The sequence below is a fragment of the Oncorhynchus keta genome, chromosome 15, assembly GCF_023373465.1.
Source record: "Oncorhynchus keta strain PuntledgeMale-10-30-2019 chromosome 15, Oket_V2, whole genome shotgun sequence".
Classification (NCBI taxonomy): Eukaryota; Metazoa; Chordata; class Actinopteri; order Salmoniformes; family Salmonidae; genus Oncorhynchus; species Oncorhynchus keta.
The window spans coordinates 21125485-21138693 of NC_068435.1; the positions used below are offsets into that span (position 1 = coordinate 21125485).

The following is a 13209-nucleotide window of genomic DNA, read 5'->3' on the forward strand; positions in this document are numbered from 1 at the left end:
GGTGACCGGAGTCTTTGACAACTAGACACAGCCTAGTATAAAGGTCCTGGATGGCAGGAAGCTTGGTCCCAGTGATGTACTGGGCTGTACGCATTACCCTCTGTAGCGCCTTATGCTTGGATACCGCACAGTTGCCATACCAGGTGGTGATGCAACAGGTCAGGATGCTCTCGATTGTGCAGCTTTCAAACTTTTTGAGGATCTGGGGTTCCATGCTAAATCTTTTCAGTCTCCTGAGGGGGAAAAGGCATTGTCGTGCCCTCTTCACGACTGTCTTGGTGTGTTTGGATCATGATAGGACCATGATAATTTGCTGGTGATGTGGACGCCAAGGAACTTGAAACTCTCGACCTGTGTTCGGCCCATCTTTTCCTGTAGGCTACAATCAGCTCCTTTGTCTTGCTCACATTGAGGGAAAGGTTGTTGTCCTGACACCACACTGCAAGGTCTCTGACCTCCTCCCTATAGGCTATCTCATTGTTGTCGGTGATCAGGCACTGTTGTATCGTCAGCAAACTTAATGATGTTGTTGGAGTCGTGCTTGGCTACACAATCGTGGGTGAACAGGAAGTAGAGGAGGGGACTAAGCAAATACCCCTGAGGGGCCTCAGTGTTGAGGATTAGCGTGACGTGTTGGTGCCTATCCTTACCATGTTGGGGCGGCCCATCAGGAAATCCAGGATCCAGTTGCAGAGGGACGTGTTTAGTCCCAGGGTCGTTAGCTTAGTGATGAGCTTTATGGGCACTATGGTGTTGAACGCTAGGCTGTAGTCAATGAACAGCATTCTCACATAGGTGTTCCTTTTGTCCAGCTGGGAAAGGGCAGTGTGGAGCATGGTTGAGATTGTGTCATCTGTGGATCTGTTGGGGTGGTATGACAATTGGAGTGGGGTTGGGGATCCCGGGATGATGGAGTTGATGTGAGCCATGACCAGCCTTTCAAAGCACTTTATGGCTACCGACACGAGTGCTACGGGGCGGTGGTCATTTAGGCAGGTTATCTTCACTTAAGCAGGGACTTTGGTGGTCTGCTTGAAACATGTTTGTATTACAACCTCAGTCATGGAGAGGTTGAAAATGTCAGTGAAGACACTTGCCAGTTGGTCCAATGAGTACACGTCCAGGTAATCCAAATGGCCCCGTGGCCTTGTGCATGTTGACCTATTTAAAGGTCTTGTTCACATCGGCTACGGAGAGCGTGATCACACAGTCGTCCGGAACAGCTGGTGCTCTCATGCATGCTTCAGTGTTGCTTGCCTCAAAGCAAGCATAAAAGTAATTTAGCTCGTCTGGTAGGCTCGTGTCTCACTGGGCACCTCGCGGCTGGGTTTCCCTTTGTAGTCCGTAATAGTTGTCAAGCCCTGCCACATCCGACGAGCGTCAGCGACGGTGTAGTAGGATTGAACCTTAACTTAGTCCTGTATTGATGCTTTGCCTGTTTGATTTCTTATAAGTGTCCAGATTAGTGTCCCGCTCCTTGAATGCGGCAGCTCTAGCCTTTAGCTCGGTACGGATGTTGCCTGTAATCCATGGCTTCTGTTTGGGATATGTACAAATGGCAATGGCAATTTTAGCATGTACATCTTGGTGGGGGAAAAAAAACAAAAGTGGAATGAATGCCAGCAAAGCCAGTACACAACACAAAACTAAACAATACATTAATTGCACTATAATGGTGGCAAACGGCACCCACAAACTGTTAGGGCCTACATAAAGCTGTCCCAACAGCAGTCCCAACATCTTACTACTGCTACACATGGCTATTAGCAGAGCCTTGTCTGGCAGTGAACAGTTTATTCAAACTCATTTAATAACTTTTAAAAAACATAGCTGATATGGCTGACTTGCTTAAAACGGACAATATAACTATTTATAGTAGTAGTTTATACAATAACTACTATTTATATATATTGTTATATTACACTTTTGAAATGTACAGCGACAGAATTAAGGACATGGGCCGTTCTTACAGTATTTTCCCTGTACACCAAGTTAGAACCGTAGGATAAATAAAGGGGGCATATAAGCAGATAATGAAAGCTCTTACACAATGATTACATTTCTCTAAAGCAGTAGAACAATCAGAACAGTAAGAGGGGGAAATTAATAGGGCTAACATCGTACTAAACAACATATTGCTTTATTATTTTTTTTAATTTTACCCCTTTTCTCCCCGATTTCACGGTATCCAATTGTTTTTTAGTAGCTAGTATCTTGTCTCATCGCTACAACTCCCGTACGGGCTCGGGAGAGACGAAGGTTGAAAGTCATGCGTCCTCCGATACACAACCCAACCAAGCCGCACTGCTTCTTAACACAGCGCGCAAACACCGTGCACCTGGCAACCTTGGTTAGCGTGCACTACACCCAGCCCGCCACAGGAGTCGCTGAGACAAGGATATCCCTACCGGCCAAGCCCTCCCTAACGACGCTAGGCCAATTGTGCGTCGTCCCACAGACCTCCTGGGGTCTCTGGTGGCACAGCTGGCAGTACAGCGCCCTTAACCACTGCGCCACCCGGGAGGCAGTATTACTTTCTTAGCTTCAGTATACATATCTCCCTGGCATATTACATAATTTATGAAGCAGCATACAATACATTTTTGGGCTCACATTGTTGTGCTCGTCTCACTTGAAGAGGAAGGTGGTGTGGCGGTCCTCCAAGTTGTTTTGAGCGAGGCACAAATCATGCTTCATTGACAGCATGGCCAATGTTGAAGTTTATAATTTAAAACTTGGAAAAGAGCCCGTTAATCCCATATTTGGGACCACACAGCCACTGTCACTGATTCCTACCAAACCACTCGTTGAATTTGCGATTTCCAACTTGTTGTGTAATGTTTATGTCTAATGGCGTAGCCGGACGTAGCTGTTCTGTCCTGCCGATGCACGGAAAACGTTGCACGTTGGACAATAAAACGGATGATAGAGGCGGGTTACCCACTCACCGACTAATTATCATAAAACACGCCGATCTCCGCCCCCTGTACCTCCATCTTTTCTTCACGCAAATGACGGTGATTTGGGCCCAGTGACTCATTAAAGAAATGATCTTTGTCCAGTTCAAGATGAGCAATCACTGTTCTGATATCCAGAAGCTCTGGAAGAGATGGTAGCAGCAACATTATGCAGAGAATACAAACAATGCGAAAATACAAACAATGCGAAAAAACACACAAAATAGCACAGCCATCCCCTTCAGTGCCATTCTTTTGACCTAATGCAAATCAGAGTTGAAAATTGTATTTTGCTCTGTGATCCTTATTTCCATAATGCTTCAAGATCATGATAGGCCTAGTTAAATTTAGAAAATGTACATTTTTACATTGAATTCATAGATTTGTACACCGGAGGGTTCCAGGAATGATTATTTCTCCTATTACCACCCCTGATTACAACTATATTTATTTGGTTGACTGAACTGTGCATTGATATCATAAGTAAGCTTGCCATGGAATAGCCTATCCTATGCTCACCAGTCAGAGTATGTGAGCAGGACGGAACTTGGAGCAGAGCAAGGAGCGGAGCGTGCCCAATTTGACTGGTGTATGGAGAAAGATTTCAAAGGCTGGAGCCTCGGTCTAGCCCTCTCCATTTCGCTCCCTTCACGAGCTCAGGGCATGCCCGGTCCAGCATGCATTTGTAGTCTACATGTGTGTTGCTATTGCCCCTTTCTTTAGCTACTGTCATGGAGTTAACAAAATAATTTCATACAGAAACTGATAGAACAGAAAGGTGCTAAATCAAGGTGACTTACGAAGATGAGGACCAACACCAAGAGAGGGAGTGCGGTGATTTAGTGTCCACAACTAAATAATCATTTTGGAATCTGAAAATACGCTTACGTAGTACTTACTACGTGCACATGCTAAAAGAAAGGAACGAGGTAGGTAGATAACTAAGGGTGTCATTGTAGCAAAGTATTTAGAAACTAAAAATCAGATCTCTTAAACATTTCCTTACTTTTCTTTCTATTATCTATACAATAGGACAGGGTTCGTCAACTATAGGTTTGGCCTCGGGACATTTTTTTTCTGAGATAATAGTTGGTTGGCCAGAACATAATTAGTATATAATATTATCACAATGAATTTGTCTACACTACAAATTGAACAACATTTGTAACACATCTGATTAGTGCATAATAAATTCAGAGACAATAACATAATAATTTCGATCTGATTACCATGTAAAATCACCATGTCTCTATTACAATTATTATTTTTGTCTATTTCTTTGTGCGTTGGTGAGGAAAACAGGTCTACGTAGCCTACTAAGTCTACACTAACGTAAACTCACGTGAACTCGTACATCGCCTTGGTCCGTACAATTGCCCTTATTTTAGCGCCCCAAAACGTAATACTTCCAGATCAACTGTAATGTTAATACCATTGTAAAGAACAATTTCTCCCCTTTCCAACAAAATCAATTACATGACCTAAACGCTGCCCGTTTCTGGATAATTCAAGCAGGCAATGAGCCCCGTCGGGTCTTTTTAAAAATGGCGGGTGGGGAAGCAAAACTAATGAGTGATAGTGAGAAGGAGAGATGTTGTGTGGGAAAATAGCTTTTTTTCACTCGATCTGTCCAACTTATCACCTTATCGCCTCTAAAATGTAAATAAAACACTATAAAGAGTTTATATAATGTGTCATTACATACCTATTTGAACATTTCTGTCGAATTTGAATAGGGTTTTTAGGGCGGTGCTAAAGTGATCTTAGAAGTAAACAGCGGCTATGAGAATGATGATCGCATGCAATGATGACCAAAAAATGACTAGGTATCTCCCGTCACTGTCCATTTCTTGTTTTTAAAGGGTGGGAGAAGTGCTACACCTGGTGGAGAGAAATTGTAAGACATAAATAGTAGCTTTATGCGTGCTGTAATTTACGACATGACACGCCTCGATGTAACGGAGGGTCCGTTTTTTCAACTTTTCTCCAATACTATAGAGACATTACCATGTGGATCAACGCTTGAATAGAACCTAGTTCACACACCCGATTTTGAAGTCAACACAGTCGCTACAGTCCCATTAGTTTTCTTTGTAGCTTCGTTTGAATGTCGCGGTTACGCACATTTGTACCGAATGGGATGAGTTTACGTTACTTTTCTATGTCAAAATTCGTTCAAAACAATTAGCTTGATAGCCAGACAAAAAGTCACTCAAAAAGTATCAAAGAAAGGTAGATAATGAAAATCGAGGTTTCAGGGAATAATGTACATGCGTTATCTGACCATCTTTTCCCAATGCCAAGCCAGTGTGTCTTATATGCAATGAAAATGTCGCTGTTTGCAAAGGCGTCATTATTTTTTATTTATTTTATTTTATTTTTATTTCACCTTTATTTAACCAGGTAGGCTAGTTGAGAACAAGTTCTCATTTGCAACTGCGACCTGGCCAAGATAAAGCATAGATAGCAGTGTGAACAGACAACACAGAGTTACACATGGAGTAAACAATTAGCAAGTCAATAACACAGTAGAAAAAAATGGGCAGTCTATATACAATGTGTGCAAAAGGCATGAGGAGGTAGGCGAATAATACAATTTTGCAGATTTTGCAATTTTGCAATACAATATTAGCATGTCCGGCCCCGCCTCAGACAGGGGCTGGACGCAGACACATTGAAGCATGTCCGGCCCCGCCTCAGACAGGGGCTGGACGCAGACACATTGAAGAGTTAACTGCAAGCTACACACACACGGTTGACATGTTATGTCACTTAAACGGGTTACATATGCAGTTACAAGGAGGGAAAACAGTCGTGGATATGGTGGAAAAACTTGAGGCCTTTATTATTAGGAAGCTTGAGGTTTTCGATTTGGACATGTAATCTGAAAGAGTACTGCATTTCAGCACACTGAAGAAACGACAGGCAGAGGGACCAGGCCACAGCGTTGTCACAGAGGTGATGGAATATTTCATCAAGCAGCTGAGGGACAACTTATCCACCAGATTTGAAGACTACAACATGCCCAAGGATATCATTGCGTTTGTACGTGATCCGTGGAGAATTCAAATCAAATCATATGTTTTTATTTTTTATTGATTACATTCATGTGTTTACCAGATGTTATTGCGGGTGTAGCGAAATGGTTGTGATTCTAGTTTCGACAGTGCAGCAATATCAAACAAGTAATAGTTAACGATTTCACAACAAATACCTAATAAAGATAAATCTAAGTAAAGGAATGGAATTAAGAATATATAAATATATGGAGGAGGAATGTCAGAGCGGCATAGACTAAGATACAGTAGATAGTATAGAATACAGTATATACATATGATATGAGTAATGCAAGATATGTAAATATTATTATTAGTGTCATTATTAAAAGTGATTAAATTAAAGTTATTACATGATTCCCCCTTGCTAAGAAAATGATACCCTCGCTGGATGAGGCCGAAATTCAAACTGAGCTGATTGAATTCCAGACACCGAGCCAAATCAGGGAAGAGCTCAGGAGTGCGGAGTCCTTGTGTGCGTTCTGGGTGACATGCTCAGAGGAATACAGCACACAATGAAGCGTGCATTTTATGTGGTAACAATGTTTGGATCGACTTACACATGCGAGTACTAATTTTTCTATATGAACGTAATATAAACTCACGACAGGAATCCGGCTTTCACATAGGTCAATCGAAGAGTGCCTACGCATCAAAATCACATCCATCTCACCGCGGATCGCTCATTAATGTCTCAATCAAAATTACGGATTGCCTCATGTCCGCTCATCCTTCCCTTATGCCATAGTTTGTACATCTCAATTGTCAGTAGAACCACATTTCTTTAAGCAAGTCAGCCATATCACCTATGTTTTTTTAAAACATGCAGTAAATTAGGCTGAATGAACTGTTTTGCTGCCAGACAAGGCTCTGTTGATAGGCAGGTGTGGCGGTGGTAAGGATTCACTCCATGGTGCTGAAAAGAAAGCTCTGCTGTTGGGACAGCTTTATGTAGGTCCTAACGGTTTCTGTGCACTGTTTGTCACCGTTATAGTGCAATTCATGTATTGTTTGGTGTTGTGTTGTGTAGTGGTTTTGCTGTCATGCATCTCATTTTTTTTTTCCCAGCTAAAATCGCTACTGATCTCATGCGACATCCACAAGATCGTGTCCGAGGGGAAATTCAACTTTTCCCGTTGAGTAAGTAACTTAATGGCCTATATGACTGTATTTGGTAAATACTAACATTACTGAGTGCTTATCCAGGGATATTTAGGTCTCAAACTGACAGTATTTTATGTTTGTTATAGGAGCAGGGCAAGCAGGCTCTCACGACACAGATATTCAGACACAGACATTGACTTTTTTTCTTTAAATTATTGTTTTATGTAAGATGCTACATTTTTGGCCAGTTGCAATTGTAAGTGGGCCTAATAAAAAAAATCAATTTCTAATAGGACATATATTTTTTTGTGAAAGATGCTGTTCAGCCTCATAGCCGACCCCCGTCAGTTACATTATTTTATATTTTTATTTTATTTTTTTTATTTCACCTTTATTTAACCAGGTAGGCTAGTTGAGAACAAGTTCTCATTTGCAACTGCGACCTGGCCAAGATAAAGCATAGCAGTGTGAACAGACAACACAGAGTTACACATGGAGTAAACAATTAGGCCTAGGCTCGGAAGAAATAAGCCCTCTTGTTGTTTATAAAGTCTAATAAAATAAAATAAGATTGTTGAAATTAGTTACTCGACTGGTGTAGGTTTCTCCGTCTGTTGCTGTGCAACACTTGCATAACACATTAGCTATATTTTCAGCACCAGGAGCTCACTGTTCACCTCCTATTGATTGCGCTGTGGTTGCATCTTTACGTTTCCGCTCCACAAAATGGGCCGCTGCCTACCTTATTAGTTGACTGTCTCCTGCATACTCTCTCCTTATGAATTGATTGAAAATGTAACTTTTGTATTGTTTAGGTATGGTATCTTCCTTCTTTGCATTTGGGAGTTTTTTTAATTTTTTAAATAAAAATATTCAGAATAAATTTTTTTTTTTGGGGGGGGGGGTTGGGGGCCAAATAATATACCCGAGCCCGCGGGCCGCCAGTTGGGGAACCCTGCAATACGGTCATTGATTTTGGCCCAATAGGCCTGCATATTCCCACGTTCAATGGGCATTCCGTTTTGATTGGGTTATTTTCATAAAAACCTTTAGGCCTATCTATAGAAAAAAAACTATGCCTGTCTGCCCAGCCTGGCAAGTGGTACCATCTCATGAGCCTGAAGCCACAGACTGGCCAATCTCGTGATTCTAAAAATGAATTCTAAAAATGAATTCTAAAAATGAATTCTAAAAATGAACTCAAAGGCATTATTACGTCATTTTTCGTTTAATATGTATTTCATTCTAAGTAGGTCACTGCCTATATGCGCAATTTATAGACTATAATGATTTAATATAACTAAATGTTGTAAATGCTGAGGGCTTTATTTCCCAAACAGCCTATTGTGTCGCCCTCGCAAATGCTTCACAATGTATTTCTTTGTAGGCTTAGGCTATAGCCTTCAAATAATTGAAATAATATAGCCTAAATAATTCATTTTCGTTCCTTCTTTACACTCCCTGTCTGGCGCCTGACCTATTTAGAGTGTTGATATGCTGTATAAGGACATGGAGCACCTGAGTGCTCAACTCCGCTCACATGCTCTGTTCTCAGTACCCAGGTTATAATTTATTGCAGATTCATGTACAGGCGTGTACCTTTCCAAATCATGTCCAATCAATTGAATTTACCACAGGTGGACTCCAATAAAGTTGTAGAAACATCTCAAGGATGATCAATGGAAAAAGGATGCACCTGAGCTGAATTTAGAGTCTCATAGCAAATAGTCTGAATACTTATGTAAATAAGGTATTTAATTTTTTTATTTTGTTTTATATATTTGGCAAAACTTCTAAAAACCTGTTTTTCACTTTGTCATTATAGGGTATTGTGAATAGATTAATGAGGAGGTTTTTTGTATTTAAACCATTTTAGAACAAGGCTGTAACAGAACATTTTGAAAAAGTAAAGGGCTCTGAATACTTTCTGAATGCACTGTATGATAAAATAAGACACGACATATAAACACATTAGAGAAGTAAATGTTACATGATTAGATCATTAAATATTGGTTAATTCAAAGTAACAATTCATAGAGATCAATATGTAAACATTACACAAGATCAATACAATTTGGTGTTTGTCTGACTTCCTTGCATGGAGGAGAGGCTCCCCTGACAGATTCTCTTAATGCCCTGTTTGGGATCAACGAGGATACAATTCTTCAGGCCCTGGGTGATCAATCTAGCTCTTCTGTCTTACCTGGATTGGCCAGATCTGTTGTCAGAGATGTTGTGAGTCAGGTGAGCCATGCAAGCCACTGAAAAGATGATATCTGTTATCTCTGCCAAGCTACAATGTCACTGGACAGGTTGTGCCTCAAGCAAAGACCACTCCATCTAAGGAGGACAGGGACATTGCCTTACACCATTGTCAGGAGAGTACATGGCTGTCATGGTTGACTCAGGCGAATGCCAGGAAAGAGCAAGGAACAATGGATGTGTTCGTGACATCACACACAAAGTATGTATTTTGGCATTACGGGATTGTGTTGGTGGTCTTAATCTGCAAAAAATCTCTGAAAGCGATTGTATACTCTGGCAACACGTTGAGGCAAAACAATCTCGTACTTTCACCTTCTGCTTGGATCTCCTTTAATGTCAACCATTGAGAAACTCTCTAGTGTTGACCTGAAGTCAGAAGCCTCAATATCAAGAGGTTCTTCTGAGACTTCAAACAAGAGCTTCCAATGTGGTGCTGCCATTTCTGACTTAAAACTTTACTCAAATCAAATCAAATGTTATTTGTTAAACACACATGGTTAGCAGATGTTAATGCGAGTGTAGCGAAATGCTTGTGTTTCTAGTTCCGACAATGCAGTAATAACCAACAAGTAATCTAACCTAACAATTCCACAACTCCTACCTTATACACACAAGTGTAAAGGGATAAAGAATATGTACATAAAGATATATGAATGAGTGATGGTACAGAACGGCATAGGCAAGATGCAGTAGATGGTATTGAGTACAGTATAGACATATGAGATGAGTAATCTAGGGTATGTAAACATAAAAGTGGAATAGTTTAAAGTGGCTAGTGATACATGTATTACATAAAGATGGCAAGATGCAGTAGATGATATAGAGTACAGTATATACATATATATATATATGAGATGAGTAATGTAGGGTATGTAAACATTATATTAAGTGGCATTGTTTAAAGTGGCTAGTGATACATTTTTTACCTCAATTTCCATCAATTTCCATTATTAAAGTGAGCTGGAGTTGAGTCAGTATGTTGGCAGCAGCCACTCAATGCTAGTGGTGGCTGTTTAACAGTCTGGTGGCCTTGAGATAGAAGCTGGTTTTCAGTCTCTCGTTCCTGCTTTGATGCACCTGTACTGACCTCGCCTTCTGGATGATAGCGGGGTGAACAGGCAGTGGCTCGGGTGGTTGTTGTCCTTGATGATCTTTATGGCCTTCCTGTGACATCGGGTGGTGTAGGTGTCCTGGAGGGCAGGTAGTTTGCCCCCGGTGATGCGTTGTGCAGACCTCACTACTCTCTGGAGAGCCTTACGGTTGTGGGCGGAGCAGTTGCCGTACCAGGCGGTGATACAGCCCGACAGGATGCTCTCGATTGTGCATCTGTAGAAGTTTGTGAGTGCTTTTGGTGACAAGCCAAATTTCTTCAGCCTCCTGAGGTTGAAGAGGCGCTGCTGCGCCTTCTTCACAATGCTGTCTGTGTGGGTGGACCCATTCAGTTTGTCCGTGATGTGTACGCCGAGGAACTTAAACTTACTACCCTCTCCATTACTGTCCCGTTGATGTGGATAGGGGGGTACTCCCTCTGCTGTTTCCTGAAGTCCACGATCATCTCCTTTGTTTTGTTGACATTGAGTGTGAGGTTATTTTCCTGACACCACACTCCGAGGGCCCTCACCTCCACGTCGTGTTGGTAATCAAGCCTACCACTGTAGTGTCATCCGCAAACTTGATGATTGAGTTGGAGGCGTGCATGGCCACGCAGTCGTGGTTGAACAGGGAGTACAGGAGAGGGCTTAGAATGCACCCTTGTGGGGCCCCAGTGTTGAGGATCAGCGGGGTGGAGATGTTGTTACCTACCCTCACCACCTGGGTAGCACAGACTATTTATCACCACCCGCTGCAAATCCTGAGAGTTTTTCAGTCAGCATCCGCAATTGGATCTGAAAACCACTGTTGCATCGATGCGCAAGCCAAGAAAAGCATCATACAAATCTTGGATACCATCCAAGAGGACAGGTCTTGGATACCATCCAAGAGGACAGGTCTTGGATACCATCCAAGAGGACAAGTCTTGGATACCATCCAAGAGGACAGGTCTTGGACACCATCCAAGAGGACAGGTCTTGGACACCATCCAAGAGGACAGGTCTTGGACAACATCCAAGAGGACAGGTCTTGGATACCATCCAAGAGGACAGGTCTTGTATACCATCCAAGAGGACAGGTCTTGGACACCATCCAAGAGGACAGGTCTTGGACACCATCCAAGAGGACAGGTCCAAGAGGACCTCAGGAGAGCTGGTACGACTCCATGACATTGTTGGAACGGTGCTGGTAAGTGTGGAGCTAGTTCGCAATGAGGACAATAAAGAGGGGGATTGGCAAGAGCCTCAAAGGCATTCATCTCGTTTATCTACAGTGTCAAAGGCCTCAAGGTTGCAGAAATGTTACAATACCCCCATACTCCCAGGAACTCCAATATCAACTGAGTTGCTGGACAATAACTTTCCTGGACAATCGTTAGAAGCACATGAATTGAGTGGCCAAAGAAAAACCATGAAAAAAAAATCCTGAAGTGCAGCAGCAGATTCCTTCTCCAGACTCTGATCTAACAAGGCTGGAAGAACTTATCTCAAAGGAGAAGATTCATATATTGTATCATGACATTGTGAATCAACTTGAGAGCCTCATTCGGGGGCAGAACAGCATCTGACTTATCAAATCGGTGGCATTCGACTGTTTAACTGCACAAGGAGAGAAAACCAAGCGGGGAAGCCCTTCTCCTCTAAACTCATCTAATGTTCACTGAGCAGTCAGTGAAGCGACTGCTGCTTCCTTTGATGTTACATCCAGATCATCAAACCATCGAAGCTCAAGCTCCACTACTTCTCAAGTGACTGTCCTAGATGGTAGTAGCTCTCTGGTGTCTGGCAGATTCACGATGATACTAAGAAAATGTTCACAAGGGCAATCTGTCACCTAGTAATGGACAATGTATCTGGTGCCTCTAGTGCCACAATGGAGGCGGAACATCATGGAAAAGTGACTCTCCCAGCTGAAATTTGACCAGTTAAAGTGCCCGACAACATCCATAACAGAGAGGCATCTGTCTTAGCCATTGGATTTGAGGAGGCCCGGAGTGATTCCAGTTCTTCTCAGGCTGTGAGGCAAAGGGAGGTTCAGATTCCTCCCAAAGATCACCAAGTTCAGAATAACCTCAAGGTAGGCCTACACCAGAAATGTTCCTGGTTTGAGTTTCATTATGAAGTATTGTTGTAAGTTGTATTAGGTAGTAATAAAGGTAGGCCTATTTGTTATCTTGCGACACAGTATGAACATGTAACAAACTTCATACTTGTCTCATTTTCAATGAACAACCCTTTGAATTGCTGTTGTAAAAGTTATTGGGTTTTAAGAATGTCCTTTGTGATTAATTAACATTTTCTTTCTTTTGCATCAAGCGGGGCAACAAAAATTAAGTCCAGCCCTCCAAGGAAGCACAGGACAAGATTAAGGTTCCCCATGAGGAGGAGCATTGCATAAGTAAGTCTGTCAGCTAATCTATAATGTTATTGCAGTTCTATAGTTGCCATGACACCCTAGTAGCAGCTGAAGTACCTGATCATTTTCTCTTCTCTCTCTTGCACTCCCCATAGTGCCGAAAGCGGGAAATTATTCCATCCACCTCTCAACCCTAGGAGAAGAAACAAAAACCCTCCATCTTTGTCAGGATGTACTCGACCATAAACAAAGGCCTTTGCAACTCCTTCAAAGGTTCATCCATCAAGTAACAATTGTATCAACAAGAATCCCTGGAAACATATTCCAGTTTGTGTTAGCGAAACAATCCTGTAGCTTAGTATCTGCTTCATCGGACCACT

General features: G+C 42.1%; 1 long non-coding RNA gene across 1 annotated transcript; it reads left to right on the forward strand.

Annotated features, from left to right (window-relative positions):
- The first annotated feature begins 5723 nt into the window (after nucleotides 1–5723).
- On the forward strand, nucleotides 5724–7620 carry LOC118370785 (uncharacterized). The gene is made up of 3 exons (XR_004822870.2): nucleotides 5724–6002; nucleotides 7082–7153; nucleotides 7264–7620. It is a non-coding gene; the product is annotated as an uncharacterized LOC118370785 (long non-coding RNA).
- The last annotated feature ends 5589 nt before the right edge of the window (nucleotides 7621–13209 follow it).